We start from the raw sequence: 13,716 nt of genomic DNA on the forward strand, positions 1-13,716 counted from the left end.
CGTGTCAGAAACTTTTCTGAGCATCTTCAGGTGCCTCTGATTGAGGAGCCACGGAAACTCTGGTGACCGCCAAGCACCCCTTTGCCTTAGTGACACTAGTACCAGTTTGGAGACACAAGCGACTGCAGATGCTGGAATTTGGAGCAACACACAGAACGCCGGAGAAATTCAATGGGTCACGCAGCATCTATGGAAGGAAATGGATAGTTGACATTTTGGGTCAATTACTTCTTCTGGACTGAAAGATAGAGGGGATATAGTCAGTATAGAGAAGTGGGAGGAAGAGATGGACCAGGAGTTGTCATGGGAGATGGAGTGATAGGCAGATGAGGGAGGAGAGTAACAGAGGCCGGCAGGTGATAGGTCTGGGTGAAAAGCAGGGAAGATGGTGGGATCTGATCTGAGGGGAAGGTGGAGAATGGTAAAAAGGGAGGCAGGTGTGGAGGACGCCTCTCAAAGTCCAACCCTATGTCCCCGTTGTGTGAGGTGGAAATGGGCAAGGCTGGCCAACAGGGCTCTGATGAAGTTGGATAGGCTAGAGTGGATAGAATGGATTATAGAAACATTGATGAACTCCAACCAGACCATTGACTGTGAATGATGGAGATGGGAGGACTTCAATGGCCTATGCTCCAGTGGGAGCTAAGGGCCCAAGAGGGCAAGAGGACGTGGTGGGGAGGGCAGAGTGAAACAATGATTAGGGGAAACGGTGATGGACAGTTGGAGTGGGTAGAGCATGAGATCTACCCCTGCTCTAGATGGGTATCTAGGGTACACCCTTCTGATGTTTGGAACATTTCCCTATTTAGATAATAGTCCGCACTATTGTTCCTTTGACTAAAATGCATTACCATACACTTCCCAACACTGTATTCCATCTGCCACTTCTTTGCCCATTCTTCCAACTTGTGTAAGTCCTGCTGCAATAGCATTCCCTCCTCAGCATTACATACCTATCTTCGTATCACCTGCAAACTTTGCCACAAAGCCATCAATTCCATGTCTTTGGTGAAGACTTCATACTGGGTGTGCGGGAAATTACAGAGGAATGTGGAGGCTGGTGGGGTAGACAGTGAAGATTTAGGATCCTTAGTGTCTGGCTCTCAACTCCAGAAAACAGATAACTAAAAGTATTCTTCAACATTTTAAAGAATAGACGATGTAGAACAGTATAGCGTAGGAAAAGGCCCATCAGCCACAATGCCTGTGCTGACCATGATGCCAATTCAGACTAATCCCATCTGTCCAAAGTCATTTTAAGACTTCAATAGGGTAGAACCAATGATGTTTCAGTATGCGTGCGTGAAAACCAAAAGAGACGTCATTGCAAAATGAAAGATACAAGTGAATCCAATCAGAAATTCTGTAGAAAAATTTTCATTCAGAGAGTGGAGAGAGTCTGGAACTCATTCTCACATGCCGCATTGAAGTGAATATCAGAGATGGAATCAAAAGGGAATTGGATCAACAACAACAGGAAGAAATAAAAGGAGATGGTGATAGGTGAAGAGGGGTGAGTGGAGGTATGTGCGGATGGCAGTAGTTGGCCAAATATTTTTGTGCTTAAGAAACAGCATAATTAACTTCATGATCACATTAACATAATTCCTTCCTAGTTTGAGTGCTTCTTGGAACTTTCCGTATCATTCACAAGTTGCATTTAATCAAAATGTTAGTGAGGAAACAAGAATTTGACAAATAACCTTCAAAATCGCCGGAGTTCTTAAAGTGAGGCACAAGACATCTATTTTCTTCATTCGTACATTATTAAAATTCAGTTTGAGTACCTGGCCTAAAAAGACAGTTGAAATTGTTCAAAGTGAAGCAAAACAAATGAAAAGAGTAACTGGTGATAATTAGGAACAAACATGAGAAAATCTGCAGATGCTGGAAATCCAAGCAACACACACAATATGCTGGAGGAACTCAGCAGGCCAGGCAGCATCTATGGAAAAAAGTACAGTCGACGTTTCAGCTCGAGACCTGGGTGCTGAAGTTGACTGTACATTTTTCCTTGGATGCTGCCTGGCCTGCTGAGTTCCTCCAACATTTTGTGTGTGTTGGTGATAATTAGGCAAACATTTTCAATATATAAATATCCCTATAAGAATCTTACAATGGATGTGAATATAAACACTGTATGTAATTGACAAAACAAGATTTTCTTCTCCTAAAAAGAATTCTCAAAATATTGGTATGGCTGGCAAGTCCAGCATTCATTGCTCATCCTTAGTTGCCCTGGAGGAAGTGGTGGTAAGCTGCTGTCTGTACTCTCGGGGCAGGAATAGGACTTAGACCAAGTAATGATAAAGGAATGGTGTTATATTTCATTGTCAGTGTGATGGAGGGAAGTTGTAAGTGGTGCATTCTGCTCTTGCCCCTCTTGGTGGTGGAGGTTGCTTGTTTGGGAAGTACTGTCAGAGCAGCATGGGTGAGTAACCATGCTGCAGCCACAATGCACTGGAGATGGAGGGAATAAATGTTTAGGTGTTAAGTTTGGTAACTCTGCCATGGATGGTTCCAAGCCCGGCTGTGAACCGAGGAGGGTAGGGCCTGGGACAAGCATTCCCATTCCGTAAAATCCCAGAGCTTCAGAAACACCAACAGAAGCTCCCAAGACCTCATCCCAGGGAAAGGAAGGATCTTTGCCAAGAAAATGTATGACACCTGGGGACAATTTGAAGGACTTGCCAAGGACAGACAACTCTGGCAAGCTGCTGTTGCCAGCCTTTGCCCAGTAGGGGGTGACGGGCTTAACTGACTAACAAACTAAGTTTAGAAGTAGTCAAGTATCCTGGATCACCTGAGGCTTCTTGAGTGTGGTCGCAGCTGGACGTTACAATATGGGGGATAGGTGAGCCCTGGGCTGGACGTCCTGCTCACCTAAGGAAGGTGAAAGGTTTTCCATAGCCTCTCCTTTCCAGGTGTAATGATCACCGCAGGACCACTGCTTGGCTGGCCATTCAGGAGGTCACTCACGTATGGCCTCTCCTACACCACCATGCCCACAGCAAGGCCTTCACATGACGTCCCTGTTCTCACTGAGTTTGCTGTGTCATGGCGCGACCAAGTGTCCAGCAGTAAAACAGAGCAGGCAGGCTGTGCTCATTAGCAATGGCTGGCAGCCAGCCTAGGAGAAGGGCAACTCCCATTCCAAACCTGGGTAGGAAGGACTTGTTAGCCTTGCCAGGCAGACTGTCCAGGAGAAGGAAAGCTACAACTTACAGCCTTGTGGTCGCCACAGTCATCGCAGCTCACTGTGCCATTGTGGAATGTCCCCCAGCCTAAAGAATGGAATCGGTGTTGCACCGATCGTCACTATAAACCTACGCCGTGCAGGTGGGAAGAAAAGTCCTACAGTGATTGAGGTTTCCCTCCTGACCTTTGCAAACGAAGAACCGGGACCATCATTGTCAAATATTCCTACCACTAATAATTAGTAACACAGTCAAAGGAAATGAATTGATCTGTTTCAGAGAAGTAAGCCAATCAAGTGGTAAATCTCATCAATAGTTAAGTGGGCATACAGATATTAGGTATAAGATCTCAATGCAATGATGGCACCTCTGGCATTGCAATGCTCACTCAGTACTGGGTATCATGATCTTATGCTTAAGTCTGTGGTATGAGTCTCAAGACTCCCAATTTTCTGACTCAGGTTGAGACATTCCCATTGAGGCACAGATGATCACATTGTAATAAAATATACGTCTCATGCTCCAAAAAGGTAATAGCTTGCATCAATGAAAATACAGAATTATTTTTATTAACATAGAACATGGAATAGTACCACACAGTACAGGCCCTTTGGTTCACAATGTTGTGTCGACCCCTTAACCTACTCTAAGATCAATTTAATCCTACATAACCCTCTATTTTTCTGTCATCACTGCCCTTGGCAGGGTGCTCCATGGACCTGCCACTATCTGTGTAAAAAACTTACCTCTGACATCTCTCCCTTATCTTTCCTCCAATTACTTTAAAGCTATGCCCCTTCTAATTAGCCATCTGCTCTGGGGAAGCTCCCCACTCTATCTATGGCTGTTATCCTTATGTACACCACTACACCGTGCTGCTCCAAACAGCGCAATATGAGGTCATTCTTACCCTCGGCCATTCGGCTCTCTAGGTCAACCTATAGCCGGTGAAGTGATGACACCCTCCTGTTAGACTGTTTGAGGTAACTTTTTAAAAATTCTTTCTTACTTCTCTTCTAGTATTTGTATATTTTTATACCTGTACACTTGTAATGCTACTGTGAAACTATAATTTACTTTGGGATCAATAAAGTATCTATCTATCTATCACGTGACCACTCATCGTACTTCTTTCCATAAAGGAAAGTGCTAGCTCCCTCAGACTATCCTCATAAGGCAAACTCCCTAATCCAGGCAGCATTTCCTCTGATCTTCTCTAAAGCTTCCACAACCTATAATGAAGGAACCAGAACTGAACAAAATACTCCAAGTGTGGTCTAACCAGAGTTTTGCAGAGCTGCAATATTACCTCATGGCTCTTGAACTCAGTCCCTCAGCTAATGAAGGCCAACACACCACTCGCCTTCTTAACCAATTTATCAGCTTGCGCTGTAACTTGAATTGAATTGAATTTATTACTTATGTCCTTCGTATTTATGAGGAGTATAAATCTTTATGTTACATCTCCATCTCAATGTACAATGTGCAACTTATAGTAATTTATAATAAGTAATATGTACAACAGGACAGTCAATATAACATAGAAGTATAATTGTATCAGCATGAATTAATCAATCTGATGGCCTGGTGGAAGAAGCTGTCCTGGAGCCTGTTGGTCCTGGCTTTTATGCTGTGGTACCATTTCCCAGATGGTAGCAGCTGGAATGGTTTGTGGTTGGGGTGACGTGGGTCCCCAATGATCCTTTCAGCCCTTTTTATTTACCTGTCTTTGTAAATGTCCTGAATAGTGGGAACTCCCGTGATTGAGGGAAGTACAGTTCCCATACCAGGCAGTGATGCAGCCAGTCAGGATGCTCTCAATTGTGCCCCTGTAGAAAGTTCTTAGGACTTGGGGGGCCCATACCAAACATTTTCAACCATCTGAGGTGATAGCGACGCTGTTTCACCACACAGCCAGTACATACAGATCACGTGAGATCCTCGCTGATGTTTATGCTGAGGAACCTAAAGCTTTGAGGGATCCATGGGTGATCCCCAAGATCCATCGGTTCCTTCACACTGCTAAGAATCCTGCCATTAACCCTGTATTTTGCCTTCAAGTTCAGCCTTTCAAAGTGAATCACTTCACACTTTTCTGGATTGAACTCTACCTGCCACTTCTCAGCCCAGCTCTGCATTCTATTGATGCCCAGTTGTAATCTACAGCCACCTCTGCACTATCCACAACACCACCAGCCTTTATGTCCTCCATGCTGAAAAACACTGGTCACCCACCTCCAGGCAGAATATACTCTGTCTATTTCCACCCCTTGCCTTCTGAGGGCAGCCCATTTCTGAATCCATGCAGCCAAGTTTCCCTGGATCCCAAGCATCCTGACTTTCTGAATGAGGAACTTTGTCAAACACCTTACTGAGATTCATATACAGCACATCCACAGCTATCCCTTCATCAATTAGTTTTGTAACTTCATCAAAGAATTCAGTCAGGCTCATGAGGCACAAATTGCCTTTCACAAAGCCATGCTGACTATCCATAATTGTCCAAGTATTGTCTAAATATTCTCCAAATATTTGTAAATCCTGTCTCTAAGAATCCTCTACAATATTTTGCCCACCACCTACGTAAAGCTACACACATAAAAATTGCTGGTGAACACAGCAGGCTAAGCAGCATCTATAGGAAGAGGTACAGTCGACGTTTCCTATAGATGCTGCCTGGCCTGCTGCCTTCACCAGCAATTTTTATGTGTGTTGCTTGAAATTCCAGCATCTGCAGGTTTCCTCGTGTTTACGTTTTTAAACCTACGTAAAGCTCACTGGTCTATAATTCCAAGTGATATTCCTGTTACCTCTCTTGAATAAAGGAGTAACATTTGCCACCATCCATCCCTCTCAGCCAGTGAGAATGCAGAGATTATTGGCCTAAACAGCAGTCCATCACATCCAATGGTAACCTTTGGTATATCCTGTCCGGCTCCGGAGACATATCTAACCTCATGTTTTTCAAAAGCTTCAGCACATCCTCTTTCTTTATGTCAACATGTTCCAGCATGTCGGCCTGTTTTATGTTGTTGTCCTTACATTCCTCAATGACTCTCTTACTGACGAAAACTGAAGCAAAGAATTCATTTCGGAATCTCCCTAGCTGCTCCAACTCCAGGCACGTTTCCTCTTTTATCCCTGATTGGTCCTATCCTCACTTTAGTCATCCTCCCGTTCTTCACATACAAGTAGAACACCTTGGGATTTTCCTTAATCCTACAAGGTAAGACCGTCTGATGACCCCTTCTAGCTCTCCTAAGTCCATTCTTAAGCTCTTTCTTGTCTACCTTGTAATTCACTAGTGCCCTGTCTGATTCTTGCTTCCTAAACCCTGAGTATGCTTCTTTCTTCCTCTTGACTAGATATTCCACATTTCTTGTGAGTCATGGTTTCTTCACCTTACCATCCTTTCCCTGCTTCAATGGGACAAAGGTATGCAGAATTCCATGTGTTTACTCCCTAAACAAGCTCCACAATTCTGTTGTGCTTCCCCCCCCCACCCCCAGAGTACATCTGTTCCCAATTTATGTTGCCAAGTTTCTGTCTCATAGCAACTCTTTCCCAATGAAGTACTTTCCTATTCTGTCTGCTCCTATCGCTGTCCAAAGCTATGCTAAAGGTCAGGAAGTTGTGATCACTGTCTCTGAAATGCTCACCCACCAAAAAATCAGTCACCTGACCAGGCTCATTGCTGAGCACCAGATCCAGTATGACTTCTTCTTTAGTTGACCTGTCTACATACTGTGTTAGGAATCCTTCCTGGACACACCAAACAAATTCTGCCCATTCTGTACATTTTGCACAAAGAAGGTGCCAATTAATATTAGGGAAGTTGAAATCACTCATGACAACAGCCCTGTCATATTTGCATTTTTCCAAAATCTGCTTCACAATGTCTCAGTTGCTATTGTGGAGTCGACTGAATAATTCACATTGACTCAGTAGACGATCCCTCCATGATGTCTGCAGCTGCGATACTCTCTCCAATTAGCAATGTCACTCCCCCAACCCTTTCACCTCCCACTCTGTCCCTTTTTGAAACATCCAAACCCCAGACCACTCAGCAGCTACTCCTGCACTTGTGACAGCCATAACCTCAATGACGCAGTTCCATTTATTGATCCATTCTCTAAGTTTATCACTCTTGTTCCTAATACTTCTAGCATTAAAATAGACACAGTTCAACTCTCGTAACTGACTGCAGTTGTGCCCTGTCCTCTGCCTATCCTTCTTCACAGTCTCTCTATACGCTGCATCTACCTCTACCATAATTGTCCCGTCCTCTGTGCTATCACTCTGGTTCCCAATCCCCTGGCAAACTAGCTTAAACCCTCCCCAACTGTTATGTTCATGGTACCGGGAAGCCAGATAGCCGTGAACAACATGAGCCAGAGAGGTGGGGAACAAACATGCAGCTGTTTATTTTGCTTGTAAGTCATCTAACTAGAACGCTCTCTCTTACGTTGCATTCAGTATGTAACACACAGTTAAGCTTGTAAGGATCAAAATATACATGAATACATAATATATCTATCTCCCTTGTAACGGTTTCTCCCCCTTCCCATACACAGACCAGCTGCTGAATTATTAACATTTCAATAGAGTAATTATCAAAGTCAACCAACAACAAAAGAACATTTTTTTCTAAACTAGGGAAAGAGGGTGGACTGCCTCTATTTCCAGACATAATGGTGGGGATTATTCTGCCCCACGTGCAGAGGGATGTTTATTAAACTAGAGCCTCAATCTGTCTGGAGGCTGCCTGTTCCTGTGAGGGTACGTCACCATTGTCATTTTATCGCTCGATGGCGTATAGATTAGATTAGATTATGAGGACACGCAGTCCTCTTTTATTGTCATTTAGTAATGCATGCATTAAGAAATGATACAATGTTCCTCCAGAATGATATCACAGAAACGCAAGACAAACCAAGACTAAAAAAACTGACAAAAACCACATAATTATAACATATAGTTACAACAGTGCAAAGTAATACCGTAATCTGATGAACAACAGACCATGGGCATGGTAAAAAAAAGTCTCAAAGTCTCTCGTAAGTCCCATCATCTCACGCAGACGGTAGAAGGAAGAAAAAAAACTCTCCCTGCCATGAGCTTCCTGCGCCGCAAACTTGCCGATGCAGCACCCTGGAAGCACCCGACCACAGCCGACTCTTGAGTCCGTCCGAAAACTTCGAGCCTCCGACCAGCCCTCCGACACCGAGCACCATCTCTGCCGAGCGCTTCAACGCCGGCCCCGGCATCAAGCAATAGGCAAAGCCGAGGATTTGGGGCCTTCCCCTTCGGAGATTCTCGATCGCACAGTAGCAGCGGCAGCGAAGCAGGCATTTCAGGAGTTTCTCCAGATGTTCCTCTGTACTTCTCACGTCTCTTTCCATCAAATCAGGATTGTGCACGGCATCCTACTTACAAATACGATATAATTTCGGAGCGACCACGCGAGCTGCGTCGTGCCGCCATCTTCTCCTCCCCATATAGATCATCACTTGGATACTGCGTTGTCACTACGAGGCACCTCAGAAAACACAAGTGGTGTAGGAACACTGGCTATGTCATTTGACCTTTATGGAGGTTCTGCAGTCTTCTCAGAATCCTGTCCCATTTCTACAACTGGATCTGGATCGGTACATAAGCTTGTTTTGGTTTTCAGTTGCCTCAGAAGTGGGCAACAGCAGATCAACAAGCCTTCTCCAGATGTTGTGGTAACTAGTTTCCACTGTGTACAACACAGGACTAGTTTGTGCCACACTGCCGCAGGTACCCACTTTGTGTCAGAGATGTAATTCCCGGCAAGTACTCGCTCTCCTGCTGTGAAACTTCTGTACTTCGCTTTGGCACGTTTCTCTGTTTGGGGTTTCTGTTCATTTAGCACAATCTGTTTTGTGTTTAGGGGTCGAAGTAGGTCAAGACAGATATGCAGCTGCCTTTTCATCAGTGCAGTGGCTGGAGCCATTTTGGTGATGGCACGAGGTGTGTTCCTATGTCAGCAAGAAAGTGTGAAGACGCTGTTTGAAGGATCCACCTCCTGCTGAAGTATTGAGGGCTTGTTTCATTGTATGAATTGTTCAGCAAGGTCATTAGTGGCTGGATGAAATGGTGCTTACTGGATGTGCTGAATACTGTTTGTTTCCATAAATGCCTTGAACTCTTCAGACAGGAGTTGAGGGCCATTATCATTTACAAGCTGTTGAGGAAGCACAAAACGGCTAGATGGAATGATACTCCTCAATGCCTATTTCAGATGTAGTGCGCTTCATGCTGGCAACCTCAGGTCCTTTGCGTCCATTATGACCAAGAACATATGGCTTCTACAGATCCTGTAAAATCTATGTGAATTCTCTGCCATGGTTCCTCAGGACATTCCCATGGATGCAAAGGAGTAAGCTGAGGAACATTTCTCACGCAGACAATGTGTGCCTGCTATGGTCTTCTCTTCAATGGTTATATCCAGTCCTGGCCACCAGAAATAGCTGTGTGTGAATTCTTTCATGCACACTATGCCACAGTGTCCAGCATGTGGCTTATCAAGCACTTGTGTTCTTAACGGTGGAGGAATGACAATGCGGTAGCCCCATTGTAAACATCCTGCTTGACTGTGAGCTCCTTCCATCGAGCCCAGGAAGGTTTTAATTCTGTGGTTGACTCTCTTTTCCATTCATGAGTTACCATGCCCACCGCTTATGATAGAACAGTGTCGGTACGTATGTGCTTCCAGACTTACACCACAGATATCGCTGCAGGTATTTCATTGAAAGATCTCTTCTGGGTATGGCTCTGGAGCTGCAACAGCTAAGGTAGTCCATCAGCATTTGATGAGGGTTGGACCTCCTTGTACTTTATATCGTACTGATGTGCAGATAGCAACAGAGCCCATCATTGCATTTGAAAAGGAGTGAAGGAAGGAACGCCCACATTTGGACCAAAAACTGATGTCAAGGAACGATGGTCTGTCTGTAGTGTAAATCATCACCCAAAGAGGAATTGATGGAATTTCTTAACTCCAAAGACTCCAGAGAGTGCCTGGGCATAGAAGCTTTCTGCCTTGCTTAATGTCCTTGATATGAACGTATTGGACGCAGTTCACCCAACGGCATGACGCATGAGATTACTGCCCCCACACCATTGGGTGATGCGTCACAGGACAACTGTATGGACAATGACGGATTGAAGTGTGTGAGTGCTTCAGACTTTGATGAGGCTGTTTTGACCTTTTTAAAAGCCTCTTCACAGTGATCTGTCCACTGCCAATGCGTTGATTTATTTAAAAGCTTATAAAGTAGTTTCACCACGCTAGATAGGTTAGGAATAAACTTTGCATAGTATGTTAGTAGTCCTCAGAAAGATCTTAATTGACTTACATTCTGTGGTGATGGTGCTTCCACGATTGCCTTCACCTTTGACAGACATCCCACCTCTCCTGGAAATTCCGGGAGTCACCCGCATATGAATAGTGGTTCCCTGATGCCCGCAAATTATATACAATATCACGGAAATCAATTTTTTTGAGAGCGAGCGAGAAAAAAGCAAGAGAGAGCGCGAGAGCGACCACGAGAGAGAGTGCGCGCGAGAGAGAGAAAGCAAGCGAGAGAGGGAGAGAGAGCGAGCGAGAGAGAAAGCAAGCGAGAGCACTTGAGAGCGTGCGAGTGACCACGAGAGAGAGAGAGAGTGCGCCATTGCAGAGTGTTCCAAAAAAATATAAAACGTACATCACCCCAGACTACACTAAAGTGTACCCCTGCCTAATAGGGGTCAAAATAATGACAGTGTTGCTCGCTGCACTGTTTGCAACAGTGACTTTTCTATTGCCCATGGTGGGTTAAGACTGTAAAAGACATGTTGAGGTGAGTTTAACAGGTGTCATTCGTTCATTAGCATAGCTAACGGTATTTAAACTAGCTGGCCAGCTGCTAAGGATCTACTCTATTGCAGACATCTCACCTCTCCCGGGAGTCTCCTGCAAATTGATAGTGCTACCTCCCTGAAATGAGTTTTTGCAGGGTGGGATGTCTGCTTTGATGTTGCCTTATGAAACCCTGAGTTGTTGATCACAAGGCCCAAATGCACAACCACAGGTCAAAGGAACTCACACTTGTCCTTCCAAACCCTTAGCTCATGTTCCTTGAGTCTTCATGGTGTAGCAATCCAGGTTTTGTAGGTGCTCACACTTATTTTTCCCAATGATGAGCAAGTCATCTAAAATGCATTGCACCTCTGCAAACCTGCTCAGGATCTGGTCCATTGCTCGCTGAAAAGGTATGCTTGACACAGGTCAATCTTGTTAAGTGTCTGTCCTCAGGCTAATCCTGCAAAAAGTTCATCAATGAGGGGAAGATGGTATTGTTCAGCCATAAGAACCAGGTTAATGGTTAGCCTGAAGTATGGTCAAAACCTTAAAGACCCACACACGAGGAATTCTGCAGATGCTGGAAATTCAAGCAACACGTCAAAGTTGCTGGTGAACGCAGCAGGCCAGGCAGCATCTCTAGGAAGAGGTACAGTCGACGTTTCAGGCCGAGACCCTTTGTCAGGACTAACTGAAGGAAGAGTTAGTAAGAGATTTGAAAGTGGGAGGGGGAGGGGGAGATCCAAAATGATAGGAGAAGACAGGAGGGGGAAGGATGGAGCCAAGAGCTGGACAGGTGATTGGCAAAAGGGGATATGAGAGGATCATGGGACAGGAGGTCCGGGAAGAAGGAAAAGGGGGAGGGGGAGCCCAGAGGATGGGCAAGGGGTATAGTCAGAGGGAGAAAAAGGAGAGTGAGAGAAAGACTGGTGTATATAAATAAATAACAGATGGGGTACGGGGGGGAGGTGGGGCATTAGCGGAAGTTAGAGAAGTCGATGTTCATGCCATCAGGTTGGAGGCTACCCAGACGGAATATAAGGTGTTGTTCCTCCAGCCTGAGTGTGGCTCCATCTTTACAGTAGAGGAGGCCGTGGATAGACATGTCAGAATGGGAATGGGATGTGGAATTAAAATGTGTGGCCATTGGGAGATCCTGCTTTCTCTGGCGGACAGAGCGTAGGTGTTCAGCAAAGCGGTCTCCCAGTCTGCGTCGGGTCTCGCCAATATATAGAAGGCCACATTGGGAGCACCGGATGCAGTATATCACCCCAGTCGACTCACAGGTGACTTACTAGCTCTTCCTTCAGTTAGTCCTGATGAAGGGTCTCGGCCTGAAACATCGCCTGTACCTCTTCCTGGAGATGCTGCCTGGGCTGCTGCGTTCACCAGCAACTTTGACATGTTGCTTCCAGCATCTGCAGAATTCCTTGTGTGTGGGTCTTTAGGGTTTTGTCCAGACTTCAAGCTAACCATTAACCTGGTTCTTATGGCTGAACAATACCATCTTCCCCTCCCACTTTCAAATCTCTTACTAATGCTTCCCTCAGTTAGTCCTGACAAAGGGTCTCGGCCTGAAACGTCGACTGTACCTCTTCCTAGAGATGCTGCTTGGCCTGCTGCGTTCACCAGCAACTTTGATGTGTGTTACCTTAAAGACCCATCCCTTTTTAGAACGGGAATCACTGGAGTTGCCCATTTACTTACACACACTGATTTCAATACCTTACTCTGGACCAATCTTTCCAATTCAGCCTCTACCTTTGGTTTGAGTTTGTATGGAACAGGTCTTGCCTTCAGGCATTTGGGTGCTGTGTCAGGCTTAACAGCCAGTTTAACAGAGATTTCTTTCATACTCTCCAGTTCTCTGTTGAATACATTTGCATGGTTCTTCAATACCTCTTGTAGACCAGTGCTCCCACCAATCAAGGGCACTTCCTGCCAGCTGAGTTTGATCTGCTCCAACCACGAGTGGCCCAGAAGTGTTGGATAACTGCCTTTAACAATGTACTATGGAAGTTTCTTTCTCTGTTTGTTACTCTCTACTGTAACATGTATTATTCCCCTCACTGGAACAACCTCACCAATATAAGTCTTTAACCCTCCTTGTGTGAGATTCTGCAATTTCTCTTTGTAATCTGCCTCAGACTCCAGTGATACTGCAGCACCTGTGTCCATCTGCACCCTCACTGTGGCCCTGTCCAACCAGGGGGCCACCCAATAGCCATCTTTGAGTCCTGAAACAGATAAAACACGCAAAGCTTCTTCAACCACAGAGAGACGCTCAGTCCTCCCTCAGTATGTTCCATCTTGCTCGCATGTATCTTTTTTTTCCCCCAAAAGTTATTTTTCTTTTCAACAGTGTCTTTTTTATAGGCACATTCAATGTATCCCTTTTTGCCACAGTTTTGCCAATCTAAATCCTTATCCAAGCATTATTTTGTTGAATGTCCAGTTTTCCCGCAAATAGGTGTCTTATTCTGAAAGTCAGTAGGAACTTTACGAACCTGGGAAGATGCTTAATAGGTCTGCTTCTTTATCTGCCATTGCCTTCTGTAATGTTAGTCTGTCTTCTGTAAGCAAATATTTCTGAATTGCCTCACGACACAGACCACATACAAGTCTATTACATAATGTGTCATTCAACGACTG

At 44.9% G+C, this 13,716-nt stretch overlaps 1 long non-coding RNA gene across 1 annotated transcript in view; it reads left to right on the forward strand.

Annotated features, from left to right (window-relative positions):
* The window catches only part of LOC140199390 (uncharacterized), a 40,087-nt gene that overhangs the window by 12,215 nt on the left and 14,156 nt on the right, over window positions 1-13,716 (forward strand). The window lies entirely within an intron of this gene.

The sequence above is a fragment of the Mobula birostris genome, chromosome 1 (assembly GCF_030028105.1).
Source record: "Mobula birostris isolate sMobBir1 chromosome 1, sMobBir1.hap1, whole genome shotgun sequence".
NCBI lineage: Eukaryota > Metazoa > Chordata > Chondrichthyes > Myliobatiformes > Myliobatidae > Mobula > Mobula birostris.